Below are 27,287 nucleotides of genomic sequence, written 5' to 3'. Positions count from 1 at the left end.
TAGTGTCTGGCCTTACATTTAGGTCTTTAATCCATTTTGAGTTTATTTTTGTGTACGGTGTTAGGGAGTGTTCTAATTTCATTCTTTTACATGTTGCTGTCCAGTTTTCCCAGCACCACTTATTGAAGAGACTGTCTTTTCTCCATTGTATATTCTTACCTCTTTTATCAAAGATAAGGTGACCACATGTGCGTGGGTTTATCTCTGAGCTTTCTATCCTGTTCCATTGATCTATATTTCTGTTTTTGTGCCAGTACCATACTGTCTTGATAACTGTACCTTTGTAGTATAGTCTGAAGTCTGGGAGCCTGATTCCTCCAGCTCCATTTTTCTTTCTCAAGATTGCTTTTGTTATTCAGGGTTTTTTGTGTTTCCATACAAATTGTGCAATTTTTTGTTCTAATTCTGTGAAAAATGCCATTGGTAGTTTGATACGGATTGCATTGAATTTGTAGATTGCTTTGGGTAGTATAGTCATTTTCACAATGTTGATTTTTCCAATCCAAAAACATGGTATATCTCTCCATCTGTTTGTATCATCTTTAATTTCTTTCATCAGTGTCTCATAGTTTTCTGCATACAGGTCTTTTGTCTCATTAGGTAGTTTTATTCCTAGGTATTTTATTCTTTTTGTTGCAATGGTAAATGGGAGTGTTTCCTTAATTTCTCTTTCAGATTTTTCATTGTTAGTGTATAGGAATGCAAGAGATTTCTGTGCATTAATTTTGTATCTTTCTACTTTACCAAAGTCATTAATTAGCTCTAGTAGTTTTCTGGTGGCATCTTTAGGATTCTCTATGTATAGTATCATGTCATCTGCAAACAGTGACAGTTTTACTTCTTCTTTTCCAATTTGTGTTATTTATTTTTCTTCTCTGATTGCCGTGGCTAGGACTTCCAAAACTATGTTGAATAATAGTGGTGAGAGTAGACATCCTTGTCTTGTTCCTGATCTTAGAGGAAATGGTTTCAGTTTTTCACCATTGAGAATGATGTTTGCTGTGGGTTTGTCATATATGGCCTTTATTATGTTGAGGTAGGTTCCCTCTATGCCCACTTTCTGGAGAGTATTTTTCATAAATGGGTGTTGAATTTTGTCAAAAGCTTTTCTGCCTCTATTGAGATGATCATATGGTTTTTATTCCTTAATTTGTTAATGTGGTGTATCACATTGATTGATTTGCATATATTGAAGAATCCTGGCATCCTTGGGATAAATCCCACTTGATCATGGTGTATGATCATTTTAATGTGTTGTTGGATTCTGTTTGCTAGTATTTTGTTCAGGATTTTTGCATCTATGTTCATCAGTGATACTGGCCTATAATTTTCTTTTTCCGTGATATCTTTTTCTGGTTTTGGTATCAGGGTGATGGTGGCCTCGTTGAATGAATTTGGGAGTGTTCCTTACTCTGGATTTTTTTGGAAGAGTTTGAGAAGGATCAGTGTTAGCTCTTCTCTAAATGTTTGATAGAATTCACCTGTGAAGTCTTCTGGTCCTGGACTTTTGTTTGTTGGAAGATTTTAAATTGCGGTTTCAATTTCATTACTTGTGATAGGTCTGTTTATATTTTCTAATTCTTCCTAGTTCAGTCTTGGAAATTGTACCTTTCCAAGAATTTGTCCATTTCTTCATGGTTGTCCATTTTATTGGCATAGAGTTGTTTGTAGTTGTCTCTTATAATCCTTTGTATTTCTGCAGTGTCAGTTGTGACTTCTCCTTTTTCATTTCTAATTTTACTTGTGTTCTCTCCCTTTTTTTCTTGATGAGTCTGGGTAAGGTTTTATCAATTTTGTTTATCTTCTCAAAGAACCAGCTTTTAGTTTTATTGATCTTTGCTATTGTTTTCTTTGTTTCTACTTCATTTATTTCTGCTCTGATCTTTATGATTTCTTTCCTTCTATTGAATTTGGGTTTTCTTTGTTCTTCTTTCTCTAGTTGTTTTAAGTGTAGGCTTAGATTGTTTATTTGAGATTTTTCTTGTTTCTTGAGGTGAGATTGAATTGCTATAAACTTCCTTCTTAGAACTGCTTTTGCTTCATCCCATAGGTTTTGGGTCGTCATGTTTTCATTTGTTTCTATGTATTTTTTTATTTAAAGTGGCAGAATACACTTTCTTCTCAAGTGCACAGGGAACATTCTCCAGGACAGATCACATCTTGGGTCACATATCAAGCCTCAGAAAATTTAAGAAAATTGCAATTGGGTCAAGCATCTTTTCTGACCACAACGTTATGAGATTGGAAATCAATTATAGGAAAAAAACTGTATAAAACACAAATACGTGGAGCCTAAGCAGTGCACTACTAAATAACCAAGAGATCCCTGAAGAAATTAAAGAAGAAATACAACTTACTTTGATATACATCATATTCTAAAGATTTATGTAGGTTGATTTGTGTCCAGTGCCTTCATCCTAACTGCTACATGGTTTTCTATTCTATGTAAACCACTCTGTTTACACGTTGAGTTGAGCTAGTCCTTAGATGCAGTTACAAAAGTGTTGCAATGAATGCCTGTGTCTTTGGCCGTTTTGCACATGTTGGAGAGGTTCTTTAGGATCTATACCTAGATGTGGAACTGCCTTGTTGTAGGTTATGTGGACCTTCAAATTTATTAAGCAATATTAAATTTTTCAAAGTGATTGTAGCAATTTACTCTCTAGCCAATGATTTTTTAAAAGTTCTTTTTCTCTCACGTCCTTAACAACATTCTGTGTGGTCATAGTCAAATATATTCTTTGCCAAAACCAATGAGTAAAAAGGGCGATCTCAATGTTTCTTTATTTTTAATTTCTCTGGGTACTGGTGAGATTAACCATGTTTTCACATGTTTATTGGTTATTCAAATTTATTCCTCTGTAAATTGCCTATTCACATTCTTTGCCCATTTTTTCTATTGGGTTATCACTTTTTCTCATTGATTTGTTGGAATTCTTTACACAGTAGTAATTGTCTGCTGTGTGCTATGCAAATATCCTAGTGTGTGCCTTGCTTTTTTACTTTGTATGTCGTATTGTGTGGATTTTCTTAAAATTTAAGATATTTAAGCTTATTATCTTTTTTATGGTTTATGTTCTTGAATTTTATATAGTAATAGTAACTACTTCTCTATTGCAATACCATAAAGATATTATTTTCTATTTTCTTCCAAACTTTTACAATATTGCATTTTACATTTAGGTTTTCATCTACCTAAGTAGCCAATTTCCTCAAGACCACTAATTGTAATGCTGCTTCTGTCATATGCCAAATGTCTATGTCTAAGTTCTTAAGTGTGTAGACTTCTTTGTCCTTGGTGTTCTGAAGTTTCACTGTGATGTGTCTAACTATAGTCCTATTATTTTCATTCAAGAGTGAGGTAAAATAGTCTTTCAGAGCAACAAAGCCTGAGAAATTAACTAGATCTTTGCTGAAAGAGCTGCTGAAGGAACGTTCTTCAGGAAGAAGAATGCTGAAACCAGGTGAGAGAATTGGGATGTAAGAAGCAATGCATCTTTGCTTTATTTGGCAAAGATGCAAATAAAACAAAACAAGTTCTGCCTACCACACAGTAATCATTATACATGTTGGCTATTCTAAGGGTTATATAACAGCCAATTTCTTCTTAACTATATCGTAAAAGGTAACAAAGGGAAAGGCACAGAAAATCACAAAAAGAGTAAATAGAAGGTGGAAGATTTTGAGAAATCTGTGCTGGTTGAGATCAATTTTGTGCTTTTCTCTCTCTCTCTCTCTCTCTCTTTTTTTTCCATTAAGCTAATTAGTGAAAAATAACAACTTTATGCATTTGTTAAAATATTGAGAATTTGCAGATTTTTTAGTTTGAAATAGTATAAGCATCTCACAAAAGTTATTTTAAGCTTTAGAAAGTAAATATCCAAAAGGTGGGAGCAACACAAGTAACCATCAGTGGATGAATGGATAAACAAAATGTGGTAATATACACATAATAGAATATTATTCAGCTTTAAAAAGGAAATTCTGACATATGTTACGACGTGGATAAACTTCGAGGACACTATGCCAAGTAAAATAAGCCAGTCATCAAAAGACAAACACTGTGTAATTCCACTTGTATGAGGTGCCTAGAGTAATCAAATCCATAGAGACAGTATGTAAGCGGTGGTTGCCAGCAGTGCAGGGGGAGGAGAATGGGGAGGTTTTTTAAAAAAATAAATACAGACTTCCAGTTTCACAAAATATGAAAATAGTTCTGGAAATGGATGATAATGATGGTTGCACAACAATGTGAGTGTATCAATACTTAATGCCACTGAAATGTACACCTTAAAATGGTGAAGAGAGTAAATTTTATGTGTATTTTAAGACAATTTAAAAAATAATTTAAAGAAATGAGTAAAATTATCTTTAGCTCTGTTTTGTAGTGTGTCCAGGGGCGAAAGCATTTCTGAGAGAGAAGTCAATTGCTCTGTCAAGGTTCTAAGACACCAAGCCCAGTCTCGTGGGGTCATACCTTATCCATCTCCCACAATGCGATATCCAATTGGTCCCTGCTCACTGGAGTCAACTCTAGAATCTCTTCCCCTCTCTGTAGGACTTAGGCCCTATAATTTCTTACTTTAATTAACACAATAAAATTGTAACCAGTCTCTCTGATATCATCTATTTTCCATACTTCAAGCTGAGTGATCTTCCAAAAGCATGAATATGTTTTTAAAAAAAGAAGAAGAAAAAATAATGGATAAGGAGAAGACAGTGATTAACAATGTGAAATGAGGCAGAAGAGTCAAGGAGAAAATGCAGCCTGAGAAAGAGGTGATGGGATGGTGTCCTTCAAGAGAGAATAGTTTAAGTCATGGAGACAGAAGCCAGTGACAAGGGGTAAGAAAAAAGTGAAGAAAGTAAAATGAAATTGCCTGTCTGCCTAGAATTTCCTCTCTGATTTGTCTGCCAGGCAAACACTTAGTCTTTAAAGACCAAATAAATGACATCTTTTTCACAAAGTCTTCCTTAATATCTTCAGGAAAAGTTGAGAGCTTCCCTTTTCCCAAATCAGAGTCCTTTGTTCTTGCTTTTACTATGGGATTTATTAAATCTCTCTAATTATTTTTTTTCATCACTTCCTGTCACTAGACTGTGAACCCTTGGGAGCAGATATTATTTTCTATTTATCTTTGTATTCCCAGATCCAACATGATATGAACAACATAGGGCTGGTTGAATGAATGAATGGTGTTGAAAGCACCTATAACTTAAGATCTTAATCTAATTAATTCTTCCCCACCCAGTGGAAAGCTACTACATCAGAGTCTATTGAGATCTATCTCCCTAACCACCCTGAAGAAGAGGGTCATGATGTATGGGTGGATATATGATACCCACTCAGAAATCCCATCATGTAGGTCTAGAAATATTTGCACAATAGTCATAATTAATGCATAACACACAGTCTGCAGCCAGGTATAGATCAACACATTTTGTGCATAACCTGTAAATTCTTGTGGAGAGTCTAATTTCAGCTCCACTGCTCCCAAGTTTTTGTTCAGGAGTTGGCACACAAGCCAAATTCAGCCTTCCACCTGTTTTTGTAAATAAAGTTTTATAAAAACACAGCCATGCTCATTTATTTACCTATTGTCTATGGCTGCTTTCATGCTACAAAGGCAGGGTTGTTGGGTAGTTGTAACAGAAATTGTATAGTTTGCTTAGTCTAAATCATTCACAGTCTGGACCTTTAGAGGAAACATTTGCCAATGCTGCTTTAGTTGATAGGCTAAAACTGTATAAGTAAACATGATTTCATGTCTTACGATACATTAGGTGAATGGTACAATCTTTTGGTTTAAGCTCTAAATATTATACCCAAATTGTCTCTACCATGAAATGCATTTTCCACTTTTCATAATCTCAGCTGTTTAAGTGAAAGAAATGAATGCACTAACATAATTCAAGATGTTACTATTTTTAGGTTCACTCTTCATCCACTGTTCTTCTCTATCATACACGACACTTAAAATTGTAGATGAAAATTCATTTTAACTTGAATTACTAACCTCTGTTAAATTATATTGTATTGCTTATTAAGTGAGCATTATTATCCACATTAAATCTGCCACCAGTGAAAAATTACACACAAAAGAGTGTAATCCCCTCATTAGACTGAGGCCCTAGGGTGTGCCTGAAAATGCACAGAGGCCCCGAATACTCAGCTTTCTTTGCGGAGCTCTGACTTTGCTGAAAGACGTCTAGAAACTGAGGTAGTCAGGCAGTTCGCTGCTGGCTACACATCTGTACAGAACTCAGAAGCATTGTTTATTCCAGCAGGGATCTGGAATAAATTATCCTTAATATTTTGGCTCCTGAAATAGCTGTTTCAAATGTTAGACTATGTGAACTTGCATATCGTGGGGGCGCTCACAACTAAATCATGATCCTTCTATTGTTCCTAAGTCCACTAGAATCTAAACGCCATGGGACTTTTATCCTGTATCTCCAGGTCCAGAAATAGTCCTTGGCACATAGTAGGTACAAAATAAATGTTTGTTGAATAAATTTATTATGAAAATTCCATTGCAAATATGGGAGGTTCTAGAGGGCATTTTTGAAGACCAAGGAGAGTTTAAGCTCATTCACACTGAGTATGAATGTTGAACTTTGAGGCTTTACAGCATTGTTTAGCTATATTTAAAAGGAATGTGTGTGTGTGTGTGTGTGTGTGTGTGTATTTAAGGTAACTTTTTGACAGATAAACAACCTATACCCTGAGGACAATGCACAACACCTAATGAGGGGAAAAAACTTACTTTCCGAATGAGATGAGGAAAGTTACAAGTGTCTGTCTCTCTTACCCTAACAAGGAGAACAGGCCAGAAACACTACAAATTCATAGTTTGATTTGTTGTTGTTTCTGTTCATTTGCTTTATACCCATCAGAGAACCCATGAGACAAAAAACAAAAACACCTACATTAACTACAGTTTAGAAAGAATCAAGCCCTTCCTAGTAGAGGGGTCCTACAGCTTCTTTCAACCTAGGGGCATGTTGGAAGGGTCATCAAAAGGAAGGGAGAAACAGGCCTATCTTCAAACAAATTTTCAATGATTGCATTTGGGCTGGCAAAGTAGATTGGAATCACAAGGTGCCCAGTAATAAAGCTAGTCTGTACCCACTCAGCCTGCACTGCAGTGCGTGGGAGTAGTACACTAGAAGTTGGCGCCAGAGCAGGAAAGCTGAGAAATTTCCTCCAGAGGTACATCAAGTCTTCCCCAAGTAGAAGAAAGTGGCCGGCTAAAGTGGAAGCAAGGCAGGAGTGATGAGAGAGAATCTCCAAGGTATATGAATTTCATTGATTGTAAGGCAGCGACGCAGTAAAGTTTGTGTACAGGGCAGCATAGCTGACAGAAGTCCTCTCCTAAGAGCATGGGCTTTCACCTAGTGCAAGGCAGCAGCGTGCAGAAGCTGGGGGAAAAGAAGGAGAACTGAGAGAAAAGCCCCCTACCCCAAGGCACACCAGGCCTTTACTGAGTACACTGTAGCTGCCTAGTGAAAGCTAGACAATGCCACAGAAACACAAAAAGTTCCTGGCTGGGTTATAAAGCACAAAGAGGTGGCCCACAGTTTAGAAAGCTGGGGGTTGGGCTGAAAAGCTGGGAGAAATTCCCAGGGTCCTGCAAGCTCTAGGATTCCAAGATATACAAAGAAAAGTCCTGATTCCACTCCTAAAACTCATGAAACCAGCCATGAACTAAATCTAAATACCTGCGACAAAGCTCTGAACCAGCCCAACTACAGATCAGATGGACCAGGCCTCCAACTGCAGAGGACTAACAGAGCAAGGGCCATGCTATTTGATAGGAGTAAATATTATTTTCCTCTATCTCTACTGTTCTTTTAAACTTCATGGCCAGTATACAACAACCAAATTTGAGATACTAAGAAGAGTAGGACAGTGTGACTCACAGTCAAGAGACAATGTCATTCGAAGTAGATCCGCAAATGGCCCAAATTTTAACAACAGAGGAACTAGTTATGGGGTACGTGGCAACTATATTATCTTTGCAACTGTTTTGTAATCTAATACTGTTCTTTAAAAAAATTTTTTTCCTGAAACACCTGTGGGACAATACCAAACCATCTAATATACATGTAATTAGTGGCCCAGAAAGAAAGGTGAGAGAAAATGGAGCAGAAAAAATATTTGAAAAACTAAAGGCCAAGAATTATCAAAATTGTTGAAAAACACCAAGTCACACACTTAATAAGCTCAGTGAATACCAAGCAGGCTTAAAACAAACAACAACAAAAACATATTGAGGCACATTATAGTCAAACTGGTGAAAACCAAAGGTAAAAAGAAAATCCTAAAAACATCCCAAGAAAACACATTACCTTCAGAACATCAACAAGAATGATGACTGCTTTTCCTTAGTAAAAATGGAAGCCAGAAGAAAATATAACAAGTTTATGGTGAGGAAATAAAAGAAAAAACTCAACATAGAATTTGATATATATCTCAGCAGTGTTTAGTAGTTTTAACAATATTGTGTGTGTGTGTATATATACACACTGCTGATATACATATTAATAATGTTTGATAGTTTTAACAATGTTTAGGATAGATGGAGAGTTACATAGATAGATAGGTAGATAGACAGATAGATAGATACTGAGACCATGTTCATAGGTGAAAGATTCAATATTAAGATGTTGGCTGTCTCCAAATTGATCTATAGATTCATCACAATCCCAGCTGAAATCTCAAAAGGGTCTTTTGTAGGAAACGAAACATTAATTTTAAAGTTTGTATGAGAATGCAAGGAATCTAAAATAGCCAAATTAAATTTGAAAAACAAGAACAAAGTGGGAAGATTAACACTACCTGACTTCAAAGCTGAGTATAAAGCTGCATTAATCAAGACAATATAGTTTCGGCATAAATATAGACAAAGAGATAATGACACAGATTAGACAGTCCAGTAACAGACTCTCATACAGATGAACAACTGATTTTTAACAGAGGTACAAAGGCAATTCAATGGAGGAAGGATAGTCTTTGTAACAGTGGTGCTGGAACAATTGGGCATCCATATTTTAAAAAAAGAACTTTGATTCACATCTCACATCATATACAAAAATCAACTCAAAATGAATCATATACATACATGTAAAATTATAAATCTTCTGGAAAAAACATAGGAGAAAATCTTTGTTACCCTGCATTAACAGAGATCTTAGCTGCAACACCAAAAGCATAATCCACAAAAGAAAAAAATGACAAATTGCACTATATCAAAATAAAAGAATTCTCCTGGAAAGGCACTGTTAAGAGAATGAAACAAGAAGCCACAGACTGGGAAAAAATATTTCTAAAGCATATATCTGATATAGGACTTGTATCCAGAATATATAAAGAACTTTCAAAACTCAGTAATAAGGAAAGAAACAACCCAATTAAAAATTGGGCAAAAAATTTGAACACTTTATCAAGGAACATACACATATGGCAAATAAGCACATGAAATGATGCTTTACATCATCTGGAAATGTAAATCGAAACCACAATGAGATAACACCTATTAGAATGGCTAAAATTAAAAAGACTGATTGTACCAGTGCTGGGAAGGGTGTGGAGTGAGTGCAACGGCTCATGTACTACGGTAGGAATGTAAAATGGTCCAATCACGTTGGAAAATTTTCGACAGCTTCTTAAAAAGGTAAACATACATTTACTGTATGACTCATTCATTCCATTCTGCGATGGTTAATTTTGTGTGTCAACTCAATTGGGTCACTGGGTGCCCAGATATTTGGTCAACCATTATTCTGTGTGTGTCTGTGAGGGTGTTTCTGGATGAGATGAATGTTTGAGTCAGTTAGAGTAAAGCAGATTGCCCTCCCCACTGAGGGTGGGCCTCACCCAATCTGTTGAGGGCCTGAGTAGAACAAAATGGCTGAAGAAGGATGAATTCACTCTCTCTGTCTGATCATCTTTGAGCTAGAACATCAGTCTTCTCCTGCCCTGGGACTTGGACTCAGACTGGAACTTAACACCATTGGCTCTCAAGGTACTCAGACTTTTGGACTCACACTGGAACTGTACCAATATTTCTCTTGGGTTGCCAGCTTGCCAACTGCAGATTTTAGGACTTCGTAATCAAGTGAGACAATTCCTTATAGTAAATCCTTTCTGTCTCTCTCTCTCTCTCTCTTTATCAATAAATCAATCTATCATCTATCTATCTACAAATGTATCTATATAGATATTTATTATATAATCCTATTTGTTCTTTTTCTCTGGAGAACCCAGACTAACACACACCCCCAGGTGTTTACCCAAGAAAAATGAAAACATTATGTCTACACAAATACTATACACAAATGATAATAGGGTGGGAGGGAGACGCAAGAGGGAGGGATATGGGGATATATGTGTACATACAGCTGATTCACTTTGCTATACAGCAGAAACTAACACAACATTGTAAAGCAATTATACTCCAATAAAGATGCTAAAAAATATTTATCTATAATAGTAAAAAACTAGAAATAAGCCAAATATTTGCAGGTGAATACATGAACAGAATGTAGTAGATCTATACAATTAAATACTACTCAGCAATAAAAAAGGAACTCCTTATATACACACCACATGGATGAATCTCAAAACCACAATGATGAGAAAAAGAAGCTAAATAGAAAAGACTATATAGTATATAATTCCATTTATGTAAGTTCTAGAATAAGGTAACAAAAAATTGATTAGTGGAGGGAGTGTTGAACTGCAAAGTGACATGAAACAACTTTGGGTGGTAATGGGAATGTCCTATGTTCTGATTATGGTGCCAGTTTAATAGGGAGGTACATCTGTCAAATTCATTAAATTGTACACGTTAAATGGATGCAGCTTATTGTATGTAGTAACAATTTTCAATGAAGTCATTTTAAAATGTGCATATATACCTTTACCATTATGCGAGTGCACAGAAAACAGTTTGGACGTTTGTACAGGGAAATAGACTGGGAACTTTACCTTTTTACTCTATACAATTCCAGATTTAAAAAATGTACTATAAAATGTATTTACTATAAATATTAAAATATAAAATTTAAATGTATAGCTTCATAACAGAGATTGGGGAAGTATAGAAAACTTTAAGAAAAATTACAAATTATCCATAATCTCATCACTCAGAAAGAGCCTTCTTAACATTTTGGTTCAATTTAAACTAGAATCATGTGCGTATATTCTTGGGAGCATGGCTGCACAGATTCACATAAAACTGAGCTCATTCTGTATATAATTTTTACCTCCTGCTTTTTTATTGAGTATTATATCATAAGCACTTCCAAACGTCTTTAGCTATTGTTTGAAAACATGATTTTTATGGAAGCATAGTGTTCCACTATATGGAAGCACCATAATTTATTTAACCAATTCCTTATGGTTGGATATGTGGATTATTTCCCATTTTTATTATAAATAATGCCCCATAAATATACTTATATGTTAATCTTTTCAGGCATCCCTATTTATTTTCTCAAAATAGATTCCTCAATGTGGAATTATTGTATCTAAAGCAATACAGGTCACTTTGCACAGTTCTGATATGACTGAGTTTCAGTTAAACATGGCACCATGCGAAGAGAGGGCTTCCGTATTTGTAAGGGTACTGATGCACGAAGCCACATTGCTTTTCCAAAAATTGTACCAGTTTACATTTCCACTAGCAACCTATAATACATCCCAGCCACACCTGGATAATGTCACTTTTATAAATCTTTGATAATTTGGAGGCAAAAGCATAGTATCTAATTTGTAATGTATTTTTCTTCTGTTATTAGAATGGCTTAACTTCTGTCATATGTTTATTAATCATTTGTATTTCTCCTTTTGTGAACTGCTTTAAATTTTGAAGAAAAATGCTCAGCAAAGGTGAAATGAAATTTTAAAATAAACTTTATATCTCTATAATAATCCCTCTACTCTCTATAAAAACTTCAAATCTTCAGAATCACCACAGTATAATGTTAAAAACGTATCTTGGATGGTATCAGCAAGAAGGAAAGCAGTGAATAAACAATCCATTGCAAACAAAATGCTGCCAGAATAGAAGTGAAAAAGGAATGTAAATCTCAATAGCTTCCTTCACTTTAATCTCAAAGCTAGCTTTCAAACTCATATGGTTCAGGTTGACTCAGAATTCTAAATCTTAGACACAATTTTCCATTTCCTATGAAAATAAGCTACATTGTGTTTCATACTGTAGTTGCTGGAAACACATATGTTTTAGGCTAATAGTGTAATTATAATACAGTCAGCCTCCTTATCCCGTGGGTTCTGCATCCACAGATTCAACCAGCCGCAGGTCAAAAATATTCAGAAAAAAAATTCCAGAAGGTTTCAAAAAACAAAACTTGAATTTGCCACACTCTGGCAACGATTTACGTAGCATTTACACTGTATTTACAACTATGTATACAACATTTACATGGTAGTCGGTATTATAAGTCATCTAGAGATGATTTAAGGTATATGAGAGGATGTGTGTAGGTTATATGCAAATACCACACCATCTTACATTGAGCATCTGTGGACTACAGGTAACTTTCCACTATTAATGTAATAAAGACCTGTTTGAAATGATGAAATTTGTCATTAAGGAAGGGAATATGACTGGTTTGAAGCACGTCTGTCAAAACAACAGACAACATCAAAACAAAATTGTCTTCCAGCATGAGGGCTTAGCTTGGGGCTGGGCATGTAGTAGACACTCAATTAACTGCACTAAGAGAGTAAATGCTGACTAAATAAATACTATTCCTACTTTCTTAGGATTTCTTTTTCATTTTCAATGAGATACAATCTACATATAATATAATGTGCAGGACTCCAATATTCAGTTGAATGAGTTCTGACAATTATTCACTCCTGTCATCACCCCCTGAAACAAATTACAGAATACTTCCATCACCCTGGAGAGTTTTCTCCTGGCCCTTTCCAATTAATTACCCATCTCCCAAACCCAGAGGCGACCAATTCCTGGTTTTTATCACCATAGTTATTTTTTACTGTTCACAAACTTCATATAAATGGAATCAACACTATGTATTCTTTTGTACAGGAATTATTTTGCTCAATATAGTATTTTTAAGATTCATCCATGTTGCTATGAGTATCATTCATTCCTTTTAGCCACTCAGTATACACTGTATTATTGTACGGATATACGGCAACTTGTTTTTCCATTCTTTTCTTGATGGACATTAGGCTATTTTTTCAACCTAATGGCCCTAATCTGGGGCCATTATGATGAATAAGGCTGCTATGAACATTATTGCACAAGTCTTTTCGTAAACATAGTTTTCATTTTTCTTAAACTCCTACAAGTGGAATTGCTGGGTTATGGGGAAAAATGTATCTTTAACTTTATAAGAAGTTTCCAAACACTTCTCCAAATTGGTTATGCCATTTTATACTCTCACCAGAAGTGCATGAGAGTTCTAGTTGCTTCACATCCTAGCCAACACTTACTGTCACTCTTTTTTATTTTTGTCATTCTAGTGGGTATGTAGGGTCTCTCACTGTGTTTGTTTGTTTGTGTTTGATGGAGATATAAAGTTTAATGAATTTTGATGATTTTATAAATCATGTAATCACCACGTAAAACAACATATAAAATATTTCTATTACCCTAGAAATTTCCCTTGTGCCTCTTTCAATTAGTTCTCTCCTTTTACACAGACAACTATTTTCTGACTTCTATTATCATAGATTAGTTTTGGCTGTTCTAGTAATTAAAATAAATGGAATCATATGGTACGTTAGTTATCTGTTTCTGCATAAAAAATTGCCACAAACTTAGCAGCTTAAACAACAAACATTTATCATCTCACAGTTTCTATAGATCAGAAATCTGGCACAGCATGGTTTAATTCTCTGCTCATGATCTCACAAGGCCAAAACGAAGGTGTTGGCTGAGGGGAGGTTCTCATCTGGAGCTCAGTCATCTTCCAAGCACTGGTTGTTGGCAGAATCCATTTCCTTCTCACACTTTCCACATGGACTCCTCCATCTTCAAGCTAGTCTGAGTTCTTCTCAAGCTTCAAATATCTCTCACTTCCCCCTTCAGCCTCTGCTTTCAAGAATTCGTATGATTAATTGGACCTCCCAGGATAATCCTGAATAATCTCCCAATTTTAAGGTCAGCTGACAAGTAACCTTAAGTACATCTGCAAAGTCCATTTTGCCATGTCATGTAACATATTCACAGGTATAACAACATGACTTTGGGGCCAAAATTTTGCCACCTACTGTAATAATTCTTTTTTTTTTTTTTTTTTTTTTGCTCACTTGCTGAAATCAGATTAGTATCTGCAAGTTTCAGGTATATTTTGCTATTATCAATCATTTTAAACTTTTTTTTTCTTGGCAAGTGTTCCATTCTGTGAATATACGTAGTTTATCTACTCTCCCAGTTGACTGACATGTGTGTTTTTCCAGTTTTGGGCTATTGTGAGTAAAATTCTTACAAATATTATTTTACAAGTCCTTTAATTAACATATGTTTTGTTTTTTTTGTTTTTTTGTTTTCGGTACGCGGGCATCTCATTGCTGTGGTCTCTCCCGTTGCGGAGCATAGGCTCCGGACGCGCAGGCTCAGCGGCCATGGCTCATGGGCCTAGCTGCTCCGCGACATGTGGGATCTTCCTGGACCGGGGCACGAACCCCTGTCCCCTGCATCAGCAGGCGGACTCTCAACCACTGCGCCACCAGGGACACCCTACTTAACGTATGTTTGAATGTCTCTTGCTAAGTACCTAGAAATGTAATTGCTGAGTTATAGGGGACATGTATGTTTAATTTTATGAGAAGATGCCAAATAGTTCTCCAAGTTGCTTGTACCATGCTTTACACTCCCACCAACGATGTATGAGAGTTTCAATTGCTCCACATCCTTCCTACATTTGCATTTGTTGTTGTCAGTCTTTTTTTTTTAATCCATTGTACTGAATATGAAATTGCAGCACATTGTGGTTTTAATTTGCTTTTTCCAGATAACTAATGATGTTCAGTTACTTTTCTTCTGTTTGTTGGCTATTCACGTCTTCTTTTGTGAAATTCTGTTCAAATTTTGTGCCCTTTTTAAAAACAGGATGTTTTCAATTATCAACTTGTATATATTAAGATAGAGTCCTTTGTCAGATGTTTATTGTAAATATTTTCTCCAGTCTGTGACTTGGCAATCATTTTCTCAGTAATGGCTCTTGAGTACCAGAACATTTCATTTTGATGGAGTCTAATCTGTCAATATTTATCCTATTATTGTTTGTTAGTGTTTTTGGAGTCTTGTCTAAGAATACTTGTTTTTTTCTAAAAGCTGTATGATTATAGATTGTTTACATTTAAGACTATGACACATCTTAATTTTCCTCTACAAAGTGACATGGGAGTTGAAGTTTATTATTAAAATATGGATATCCAGTTCTTTCTAGCATCAATTAAAAAGACTTTCCCCCATTGATTGATTTTTGTCAAAAATCACCTGAGTACGCATACATATATATAGTATAAGTTCTCTCATTCCACTCTTCTCTTTCAGAATGTTTCTCACTATTCTAAATCTTTTGCAAGTATTCTAGCACCATTTGTTGAAATGATTTTCTTTCCCTACTTAATTGCCTTAGCAATTTTGTCAGAAATCAATTGATCATATATGTGTGGGTCTATTTCTGGACCCTATTCTGTTTCATTGATCTATTTGCTTTGCTTATTCCAACACCACACTGTCTTGATTACTGTGGCTTATAAAAAGTTTTGAAATCAGCTTTGTTCTTCTTCAAACTTGCTTTGGCTAGTTTAGGGCTTTGCATTTCCATATGAATTTTATTGCCAATTTGTCAGCTTATACAAAATAGCCTGCTGAAATTTTGAATGAGATAATGTTGAATCTGTATATCCATTTAGGAAGAATTGACATCTTAATATTGAATGCTTCTGATCAATGAACATGGTGTATCTTTCCATTTATTTTGATCTTTTATTTCTCTCAGCAATTTCTTATTATTTTCAGCATACAAGTATTGCACATATTTTGTCATATGTATCCCTAATTGTTTCTTACTTTTTGATTTGTTATAAATGACATATCTTTTAAAGTTTCAATTTCTAATTGTTTGTCGCTAGTATATAGAAATACAACTGAGTTTTGAATACTGACCTCCTGAAAACAAGCTAAGTTCGTTTGTTAGTTCTAGTGATTTTTAAAATAGATTCCCCTTGGATTTTCTACATAGATAGTCATGTTGAATGCAGAAAAAGATAGTTTTACATTTTTCTTTCTGATCTGGATGTTTATTTTTCTTGCCTTTTCCCACTAGCTAGAATCTCCTAGAAAAATGTTGACTAGAAATGGTGATAGTGAACATTCTTTCCTTGTCCCAGATCTTCGGGGAAAAGCATTCAGTCGTTTACCATATGTACGGTATAGCTGCATGTTTTCAAGGACGTACTTTTTCAGGTCGGGGAAGTTTCTTTCTATTCCTAGTTTGCTGCAAGTTTTTATCAGGGATAGATGTTGTATTTTGTCAAATGCCTTTCTGTATCTATTGATATTATGATATAGTTTCTCTTTTTTAGACCGTTAGTGTGGTGTGTTTCACTGAATAATTTTCAAATATTAAATCAGTATTGCATTCCTGAATAAACCTCAACTGGCTATGATGTATTATAATTTTTATATATTGTTGGATTCAATCTGCTAAAATTTTATTAGCATATTGGGGGCTTGTTTTTGAAGGACCTGGGTCTGTAGTTTTCTTGTATTGTCTTTTCCAGGTTTTGGTGTTAGGATAATACTTGCCTATTAGTATGTATCCCTTCACTGTGCGTAGCAGACACAGTGTCTGTAGGTTGGCTGTCCCACTCTCCACATCCAAGCTCTCTTTTATTTGACTCTTCTCTTGGTGTTACAAAAACCAAATATTTTATTTTGCAGTCTTCTTTTCAACTAACGGTGGCCATATGACAGTGTTCTGGCCAATTACATAAAAAGAACTCTGTTGATACCTGTGTTTTTTCCTCCTCCTTCTTCATGCCTGGAATCCTGATCAAATGCATGGATGGGCAGTTGCCATCTTGCAACCAAGAGGATGAAAGCCACATGCTGAGGATGGTACAAAAGCTAAAAGGAGCTGCATTCTTTCATAACCTATCATCAGCTTCCCTCTCCCTCACCTGAGTTTCTGTTACACATGCTAAATCCTTATTCACTTAAGCCTCAACTAACTGGGTTTTCTCCTACAGCTGAATGCAGTAAAAAAGTGACACACCATGCTTTCCTTTTCTTCACAACACTTATCATTATTGGACTTTATGGGTGACATTTATTTGTTGATTTGTTTACAGTCAAACTTACACTAGAATGTAAGTTTAAGGGAGGAATTTGTGCTTGTTTTACTTATTTCTGTGTCCCAGCATCTAGAACAGTGCCTGACCAGTTAAGATACTCACTATTAATATCTGCCAGGTGACTGCATTGCTTTGCAACTTGCTTTTTTCCATGTTAGCACCTGTAGTTCTACCTATTTTTTTGTATCAGCATTCATTGTAATAGGGATATATGCTATCCTGGTGTTCCATGATGTTCCATGATTTTATGTATCCTTTCCTCTACAGACAGGTATTCTAGTTATTTGCGTCTTTTTTCTTTTTTAAAAAAATTACACACGTTGTGACTACAATTGGATTCATATGTGATTATTTCCGTAGGATAAAATTATCCTCCAAAAAGACTGACTCAGCACACTCCTACGAATTGCATATGAGACTAGCCATTACCCTACATTGTTGGCTAAGTATATATTAATCAACTTTTATTTCTGCCAACCTGAGGGGTTGAGAAGTAAGGAGTAAGGCCATATCTGAATTTTTAAAAATATTTTAATTTTATTAAAATATAGTTGATTTACAATGTTGTGTTAGTTTCAGGTGTACAGCAAAGTGATTCAGTTATACATATACATATATTCATTCTTTTTTAGATTCTTTTCTAATATAGGTTATCACAGAATATTGAGTAGAGTTCCCTGTGCTATACAGTAGGTCCTTGTTGGTTATCTATCTTATATATAGTAGTGCTGTGTATTCATCCCAATCTCCTCATTTATCCCTCCCCCCACATTTCCCCTTTGGTAACTGTAAATTTATTTTCGATATATATAAGTCTGTTTCTGTTTTGTAAATAAGTTCATTTGTATCTCTGTTTTTAAAAAGTTAGATTCTGCATATGAGTGATATCCTCTGATATATGTCTTTCTCTGTCTGACTTATTTCTCTTAGTATGATCATCTCTAGGTTCATCCATGTTGCTGCAAATGGCATTATTTCATTCTTTTTTATGGCTGACTAATATTCCATTGTATATAAGTAACACATCTTTTTTATCCTTTCCTCCACTGATGGACATTTAGATTGCTTCCATTTCTTGGCTGTTGTAAATAGTGCTGCAATGAACATTGGGGTGCATGTATCCTTTTGGATTATGGTTTTCTCCAGATATGTGCCCAGGAATGGGATTGCTGGATCATATGGTAGTTCTATTCTTAGTTTTTAAAGGAACCTCCATACTGTTCTCCATAGTGGTTGTACCACTGAATGTTGATTTCATCTGCATTTTCCTGATAATCAGTGAGACTGACTATCTTTTCATATATGTATTGGACCATTGATTTTCTCTATATCCTTTGCCTATATTTCATTAAAATCCATCCTGTAAAAAAAGTTTATAGTTATTCTTTGTATATTCATATATTAATCCTTTGCCTGTTTTTTATGTTGCAAATATATTTTCTCAGTACTTGTTTCTCTGTACTTGTTTTTAAATGTTATTCATGATGTCTTTCATCAAATAAAGTTTTAATATTTTATGTAATAAAATCTATCCAGTTTTCCCTTTATGATGTATACATACCATATCATGTTTAGAAATGCCTTTCCCACTCAGTAATTATAAATATATACAACAGTATTTTCTAACTAAAGTATTTAGCACTTTATTATTTATGCTTGCATATGAAGTTGGAACAGATCTTTGTTTTCATCCAAATGGATAGCCAATTGTAATACCACTAATTTTTCCTTCACTGATATGACATAAATGAAATACTTATATATAGACTATATAGAGAGATTATGCTTCTAGTATATATATAAATACCTGTTTTTACTCTATTATCTATTTGTCCCTTTCAGTACCATTACCCCACTTTTAAAATCAGTACAGCTTAGAGTACATTTTGATATGTGTTAGAGAAAGTCCCTCCTAACTGTTCTTATTTCAAAAATTTCTTGGCCATTTTGAGGCTTTCTCTTCTAGATCAGCTTGAGAAGCTCAATCTGGGAATGAGCTTGCTTGGCTTCATAAAGATTTTATTGAGGTTTTCTTGGAATTGCTTTGGGTTTATAGATTGACTTAGAGAAGACTGATAGCTTTACAAATGTGGACTATTCAATTAGAAAAGAAGTATTTTTCTCCATTTATTTAGATCTTCTTTTATAGTTTGTAGTAATTTTGTTTTACATGTAGTTTTTACCATAAGTTTTGAAAATTTTTATGTTTAGTATATTGCCAGCTATTTTGTAGCTTTGTTGTTTTTATGAATTGGACCATTTTCCCTCTGACATTTCTAATCGGCTATTGTGGTACATAGGAATGCTAATCAGTTTTTGTATGTTGACTACATGTATCTGAAGTCAATTCTTCTTTGTTCATATAGTTTTTCAGTTTCTTTTTTTGAATTCTCTAGGCAGATGTTTCTATCATCCATAAGAGCCCAATCTGTTAGCTTCCATACTGTGTTGCTTCCCCATGAGTGTTAAATTTGGGAATTTAAAATATTAGCATGGAAATTTAAGGGGACTACGAAAGTTTTAATTAGAAACATGAATATATATATGGGCAAAAAATATATATTGCCCACCATATATATTTTAGATTTTACCCTGGTTTTGGAATAATAGTCATTAAAATTAAAAAAAAATAAGGCATTGTTAAGAAGACTTGTGTATTAAAATAACATTCACTTAAAGTATTAGATTTTATTCTTAGCTAAAATGAATAGGGCATTAAGAATTCCTTTCATGTTTCTTTAACAAATTATCTACCATTATCTAAGAATGATCCACCAAAGACTACAATTTAAGCTTCTGAGGAAGCTTAGATAGTTGAACAGAGGCATTTAAGATCCTATTGAATGTGGTTTTAATTTTCAAATGGGAAGTACAGACCAAATAAAATTTACATATGATTTTTTTGAACAAATACTTGGAAATTTGATCACTTCTATGGAACATTTGAGTTTTATGGTCAGATTAGCATCTATAAGATCCCACTTGCTAATTAACAGTGAGCAGAGAACCAGATGATGACAATTTAAAAATAGTCTTTATACTGAAATATGTAATGTAATATTTTTATGTAAACATAAATTTTAAAGTATTTTATATCTTTTACATCCAAGGAAAAAAAAATGGGTCACTTCAATCATGCTGAGCAGATTTTTATTTTTTAAATGATTTTTACCTGTTTCAATTTTTCTGACCATTCTCAATAATATTTTGAAACAAAATGATTAAAATGACCAAACAAATAAAGCAAGCAGGTCTGCTGGCCTCTCTTGTTTTCCTAGCACAGAAAGCCAGTGTGGGAAGGCACTAATCCACCCCTCCTGCCACTATTATTCAACATAGTTTTGGAAGTCCTAGCCATGGCAATCAGAGAAGAAAAAGAAATAAAAAGAATACAAATTGGAAAAGAAGAAGTAAAACTGTCACTGTTTGCAGATGGCATGATACTATACATAAAGAATCTTAAAGATGCCACCAGAAAACTACTAGAGTTAATCAATGAACTTGGTAAATTAGCAGAATACAAAATTAATGCACAGAAATCTCTTGCATTCCTATATACTAACAACAAAAGATCAGAAAGAGAAATTAAGGAAACAATCCCATTCACCATTGAAACAAAAAGAATAAAATATATAAGAATGAACCTACCTAAGGAGGTAAAAGACCTGTACTCAGAAACTATAAGACACTGATGAAAGAAATCAAAGATGACACAAACAGATGGAGAGATATAACATGATCGTGGGTTGGAAGAATCAACATTGTGAAAATGGCTATACTACTCAAAGCAATCTACAGATTCAATGCAATCGCTATCAAATTACCAATGGCATTTTTTACAGAACTAGAATTAAAAAAATCTTAAAATTTGTATGGAGACACAAAAGATCCCGAATAGTCAAAGCAATCTTGAGGGAAAAAAACAGAGCTGGAGGAATCAGACTCCCTGACTTCAGACTATACTACAAGGCTACAGTAATCAAGACAGTATGGTACTGGCACAAAAACAGGAATATAGATCAATGGAACAGGATAGAAAGCCCAGAGATAAACCCATGCAACTATGGTCAACTAATCTATGAGAAAGGAGGCAAGGAAATACAATGGAGAAAAGACAGTCTCTTCAATAAGTGGTGCTGGGAAAACTAGACAGCTACATGTAAAAGAATGAAATTAGAACACTCCCTAACACCATACACAAAAATAAACTCAAAATGGATTAAAGACCTAAATGTAAGACCAGACACTATAAAACTCTTAGAGGAAAACATAGGAAGAACACTCTTTGACATAAATCACAGCAAGGTCTTTTTTGACCCACTTCCTAGAGTAATGGAAATAAAAACAAAAATAAACAAATGGGATCTAATGAAATTTAAAAGCTTTTGTACAGCAAAGGAAACTATAAACAAAACGAAAAGACAACCTTCAGATTGGGAGAAAATATTTGCAAATGAATCAACGGACAAAGGATTAATCTCCAAAATATATAAACAGCTCATGCAGCTCAATATTAAAAAAACAAACAACCCAATCAAAAAATGGGCAGAAGACCTAAATAGACATTTCTCCAAAGAAGACATACAGATGGCCAAGAGGCACATGAAAAGCTGCTTAACATCACTAATTATTAGAGAAGTGCAAATTAAAACTCCAATGAGGTATCACCTCATGTCAGTCAGAATGGGCATCATCAGAAAATCTACAAACAAAATATGCTGGAGAGGGTGTGCAGAAAAGGGAACCCTCTTGCATTGTTGGTGGGAATGTAAATTGATACAGCCACTATGGAGCACAGTATGGAGGTGCCTTAAAAAATTGAAAATAGAACTACCATATGACCCAGCCATCCCACTACTGGGCATATACCCTGAGAAAACCATAGTTCAAAAAGAGACATGTACCGAAGTGTTCATTACAGCACTATTTACAATAGCCAGGACATGGAAGCAACCTAAGTGTCCATCGACAGATGAATGGATATAGAAGATATGGCACATATATACAATGGAATATTAGCCATAAAAAGAAATGAAATTGAGTTATTTTTAGTGAGGTGGATGGACGTAGAGTCTGTCATACAGAGCAAAGTAAGTCAGAAAGAGAAAAACAAATATAGTATAGTAACACATATATGTGGAATCTAGAAAAATGGTACAGATGAACTGGTTTGCAAGGCAGAAATAGAGACACAGATGTAGAGAACAAACGTATGGACACCAAGGGGGGAAAGTCGGGGGTGGGTGGTGGTGGTGGGATGAATTGGGAGATTTGGATTGACATATATACACTAATATGTATAAAATAGATAACTAATAAGAGCCTGCTGTATAAAAAAAAAAATAATAAAGTTAAAAAAAAAAACTGGTTTAGTTCTCCCTTGCTGCACCCAGGGTTTAAGAGTTGGAGACTGACTTGAATCTCCCAGTGTGAAGTTTTCACTTCATGGAAACACAGGCGTAGTGATCTTGTAGCAAAAGCTAAACACAAAACCATCCCCCCTCTCACCCCTCTCACCCCTTTTTTTCCCACTATAATTACCATAGGAAAGGAATCACTGGAAAAATAGAAGGGAGAGAGGAGAAAATGAGAGGGTGGATAAAACCTCAATGTCTGTTCAGCCATAAAGCCTGACAGAAGAGACATTGGAGAACAAGAATAGATAATTTCTCAGAGGAAAAAACAATGCATAAGGGTATGAGGATGAATGTAAGGAAAGGGATAGGGAAGATCAAATTTTAAAAAATATATCAATCCAAGTCAAGCATTTTTCTCCCCATCATGTTAAAATGGTACCTACCAGAGCTTGAAAATAAGGGTGATCATGAAGAGCGATGAGGGTGGTCACATTTCTTCCCCACTAAGATTAAAGAACCTGGAATTTAGGTGGGTTTAAGTACTCCCCATATTTACCTCTTCTCCGTTTTTCTTACTATTTCTCCCCCAATTTCAATATTACAAGCCATATCTACACATATAATTGAGGGTTTAGGAGTTGGAGACTGAACTGAACCTCCCAGTATGAAGTTTTGACTTCATGGAAACACAGGCATGGTGACCTTGTAGCAAAAGCTAAACACAAAACCATGTGCCCCCAATCCCCTCTCTCACCCCCTTTTTTTCACTATAATTACCATAGGAAAGGGATCACTGATCAGGAACCCAAGCAGGCTTTAGACTTTTCCCATTAAGGGAAAGGATATTCTTCAGGGGTTACATCTTGTAATCAGAAATAAAGGGGAAAACCCGGCAGGGCTGTCTTGTTGGAATCATGTATAGGCAGCATGAAAATCCATGGCCATTCTCTTACTCTTAAGCACGAAATCATCTACCAAAGGTAGAAGAAATAGGAAAAGTTATATTTACTCTTTTAAAAACCACTTCTGATTTTTTTTTTTGCCAACATCAAGAATTCTTCCTGGAAATAAACTTATTATTAAGGCAGAACCAAGTAAAATGATGTGTATGTCCAGAAAGAATTGCATTTTGTGTCGAGGAGTTAAACTGCACATCAGATTATGTCAGCACAAGCAGATGGGGTTCAACATTTTTAACTTCTCTTTTCCCTCCCTTTACTAAACTTCCCTATTCTTCTATACTTAGTTTTACCAAGCTTCCCTTAGCTTCACCAGCTTAACAAGGTCTGGGCAGGCAGCACATACAAGATGTCCTGAAAACACATTGCCCTATGTAAACAATTGTTTTTGGCAATTCAGAGGTTTTGTGGCAGGACTGCATTTTTTTTTTTTTTCTGAAAATCAAATGTTTAGGCCAAAATTAGACTTGCATGTGCGTTTTTATGACTTGGAATATTCAAACATTACAATTGTGTGTTTAAAAAGGGAATTTGATCTTTTTTTGCTCTTTTTTCTTTGGGCTTCCATTTTTTCCTAGTTCCATTGTTTTCTCTTTTACAGTACATTTTCATATCTCGGTACATCGCTTAAGCATCTGTTTCTCCTCAATCATAATTTTCATTCAAGAATAATAACTCTTTGGTCTCTTTGCACATGTTTTGTTTTGCCCCCACCTATGAACTTCACCAGAGTGTGTTGAAGGTTAACGGCTCCATTTCTGGAATTTTCTTGGATCCCTTTAGGAGGAAATTGCCAAAGTATATAAGGAGGGCTCAAATGTATCTGGGCTTTGCCAAGGCCTTTGAGAAAGGCTCCACATAGCTGTACCTTCTTCCAGATCCCTTCTGTTCTCACTGTGCCCGGCTTCTTCATGATTCCACATAGGGGTTCGTATCTTTTGCTCATGTGGGAAAAGAACCTTTGGATTAATAAAGCACCAGAATACTTGTTTATCTAACAATGCTCTACCTTGTATATTAATGGGTAGAAAATTGCTTCTCACTTCACTGAGTTTTCCATCCTCTTCCCTTTTCCATCCCACACTGCCCAGAGTCATGAATGTCTCCGTTGGTCATTTTCTAATGCTCCCGTCAGTCTTTAGGAATGATGAGAGTTGCTCAAATATCTTTTCCCACAACTGCTAAGGTAGTAGAAAGATGAGGTAAATGACATAAGCCTTGCTGGAAAGGTTGGAGGGACCTTTTAGCAGTGTTTGCCTGAGGGGCACTGGATCACAGGGTCACTGCATTAGCTTATCTATCCTGTAACATATGTCAAGCAGTTTGCTTCAGTTGTGACTTTCTGTGGCAAGAGGCAGTAAACTCAACCTAAAGTAAATTCAAGCAAAACAGATTTTAGTGGTTTGTATAACTGAAAAGCTCAGAGATGGGGCTCTTCTCTTATGCAGCACAATGTGGGGCTCAGATGGTGTTATAAGACCACTGGTCTCTCTCTAGATCTCTTGGCTTTTCTCTCTTAAGTGTTGGCTCATTCCTAGGCAGGCTCTCCCCTCAAACTCACAAGATGGCTGCAGAAGCTCCAGAACTTACATCTTCTCAGTTTCACATCCACAAGGGGTCATTGCAGTCAGCCATCTGATATTAGGAGTGTTAGCCTCATGAAGCTAGATTTCCAGTGTTTCTGGAAAGAGGAGTACCCCTGGATATCTGACACTCCTGAGGATTAATCAACCCTGGAGCCATCCTACCTTAAGACTTGTGATCTGAGACAATAACTTATTGATTAAACTATTTTATGTGAAGCTTTCTTGTTAAAGGGGAATTCATCTTTTTTGCCGTTTCATCTTTTGGCCTACACCTTCTTCTAGTTCCATTATTTTCTCTTATACAGTACATTCAGCTGAAAGCATCCTAAATGTGATTGTCATTGGCTGTAGTTGGGTCATGTGCCTATTCCTGACCATTCACAATGGGAACTTGTACTGATGTGTGACTGGCCTCAGCCTAGATGCTCCAGTCCACTTCTGCCATGGGACGGGTTCATCCTACCTGATGACACAGACTGAGTGTAGAGGAGGAGGAAAGCTACTGGGAAATTAGGGTATGGTTTACATAAAATAGTGAAATAGGGGCTTCCCTGGTGGTGCAGTGGTTGAGAGTCCGCCTGCAGATGCAGAGGACACGGGTTCGTGCCCCGGTCCGGGAAGATCCCACATGCCGCGGAGCGGCTGAGCCCGTGAGCCATGGCTGCTGAGCCTGCGCGTCCAGAGCCTGTGCTCCGTGACGGGAGAGGCCACAACAGTGAGAGACCCGCGTACCACAAAAAAAAATTAAATTAAATTAAAAAAAAATAGTGAAATAGATACTGTGAAGCAAAAATATTGGTGTCCAGTACTTCATCCTTTGAATGTGCCTTTTATTATCCAGTGGCCTCAACTTGTCAGTATAGTGAGTAGGGAGTGTATAATTTGTTACCTGGTCTGGTAGCGCAGCGTATATAACTTTGGAGCTGTTTTAGATCAAAGGCAGATCTGCTATGCTGTTGACTCATCTCAATAGTCTATGTATACTTTTCCTCAGTTAGGACCTCATATATCCAGCTTTGGCACATCAGCCATTTCAGGTCATGGCAAAGGAAAAGGTGGCTCATGGCCAAGACAGACAAAGCCTTGAGTTGCTGGTTAATCTAGTGCTCTCTAAAGGATACCAGAAAACCCAGGCAGCTATTGAAGCCTCATGTACCATCCCGTAGGCTCTATGGTTTTCTGGCCCCCTCTCTCTTACCTCCTGCAGTTCAGTTGGTCTCATGGCTCTCAGAGTCAGCCTGGTATGTAGAATAGTGGGGCCTCAGGTCAGCCTGTGTCTAGTGATTTCAATTCTGCAGTTGGCTGGAATTCCATCTGTCAAGAAGCTTTTGAGTCAGTCATTTGATAGTGGAAGAGTTGGCCTACTAGGATTTCCTGTGTATCTGGAAAGAGGAGCACCCCTGGAGATCTGACGTGCTTTGTGAAATTAGGGGTTCGTTTTTGTTATTCACAGTTAGTCTCTGCTGAACCTAATGTATTTCAATGTTTGAGGATTAAAAAAACACATACACATAAAAAAGAATTTCTCTTTTTCATTATGAACTTAAGTAACTTGATCAAGAGAATCTAATCAATATTAAACTATTTACTTCCCTCCAAAGTAATTTCCTCTCTGTCAATGCACAGACATGCATTTTTACTTAGTTATAATTAGTGTGAACATACTTGTTTTTGTTTAAGAAAGGTTTTCTTTACCTTGGCATCCAGATTTGTTTTCATAGGCGAAGAAAACACTGAGAATTAGAAGGAACCTTCACTGGAGAGTTGGGAGGATTATATTGGGTCATACTATCCCAGAGTTAAAGAAACCTTAAAGGACCCCAAATCCCTCCCCGTATCTCTGATGACTGCACTTCTCAACTAATGGACTCACTGGAGTAGCTTTCCCATGCAAGGGCCTCCCCAGATCTTATTCCACAGCACCAAAGGTGGACTCTCCCTTCTAAAAGAAGAATGAAATCCCATCCTCTGGGTCTGCTAGGGTCTACTTGTCTGCCATGGGCCTGCACCCTTG

General features: G+C 35.8%; 1 long non-coding RNA gene across 1 annotated transcript in view; it reads right to left on the bottom strand.

Moving 5' to 3' along the window:
• LOC113625836 (uncharacterized) overlaps positions 1 to 26,819 on the bottom strand; it is a 33,672-nt gene extending 6,853 nt beyond the window's left edge. Inside the window, exon 1 of the long non-coding RNA XR_003434896.1 lies at positions 26,472 to 26,819. This is a non-coding gene — a long non-coding RNA (uncharacterized LOC113625836). The remainder of the gene's footprint in view (positions 1 to 26,471) is intronic.
• Positions 26,820 to 27,287: the final 468 nt, after the last annotated feature.

Source organism: Aethalodelphis obliquidens, unplaced genomic scaffold (assembly GCF_003676395.1).
Source record: "Aethalodelphis obliquidens isolate GAN/ISIS:26980383/991018 unplaced genomic scaffold, ASM367639v1 scaffold16, whole genome shotgun sequence".
Classification (NCBI taxonomy): domain Eukaryota; kingdom Metazoa; phylum Chordata; class Mammalia; order Artiodactyla; family Delphinidae; genus Aethalodelphis; species Aethalodelphis obliquidens.
Note: the sequence above shows the minus strand (reverse complement) of the source record. Positions and strands in the feature narration are given on the sequence as shown.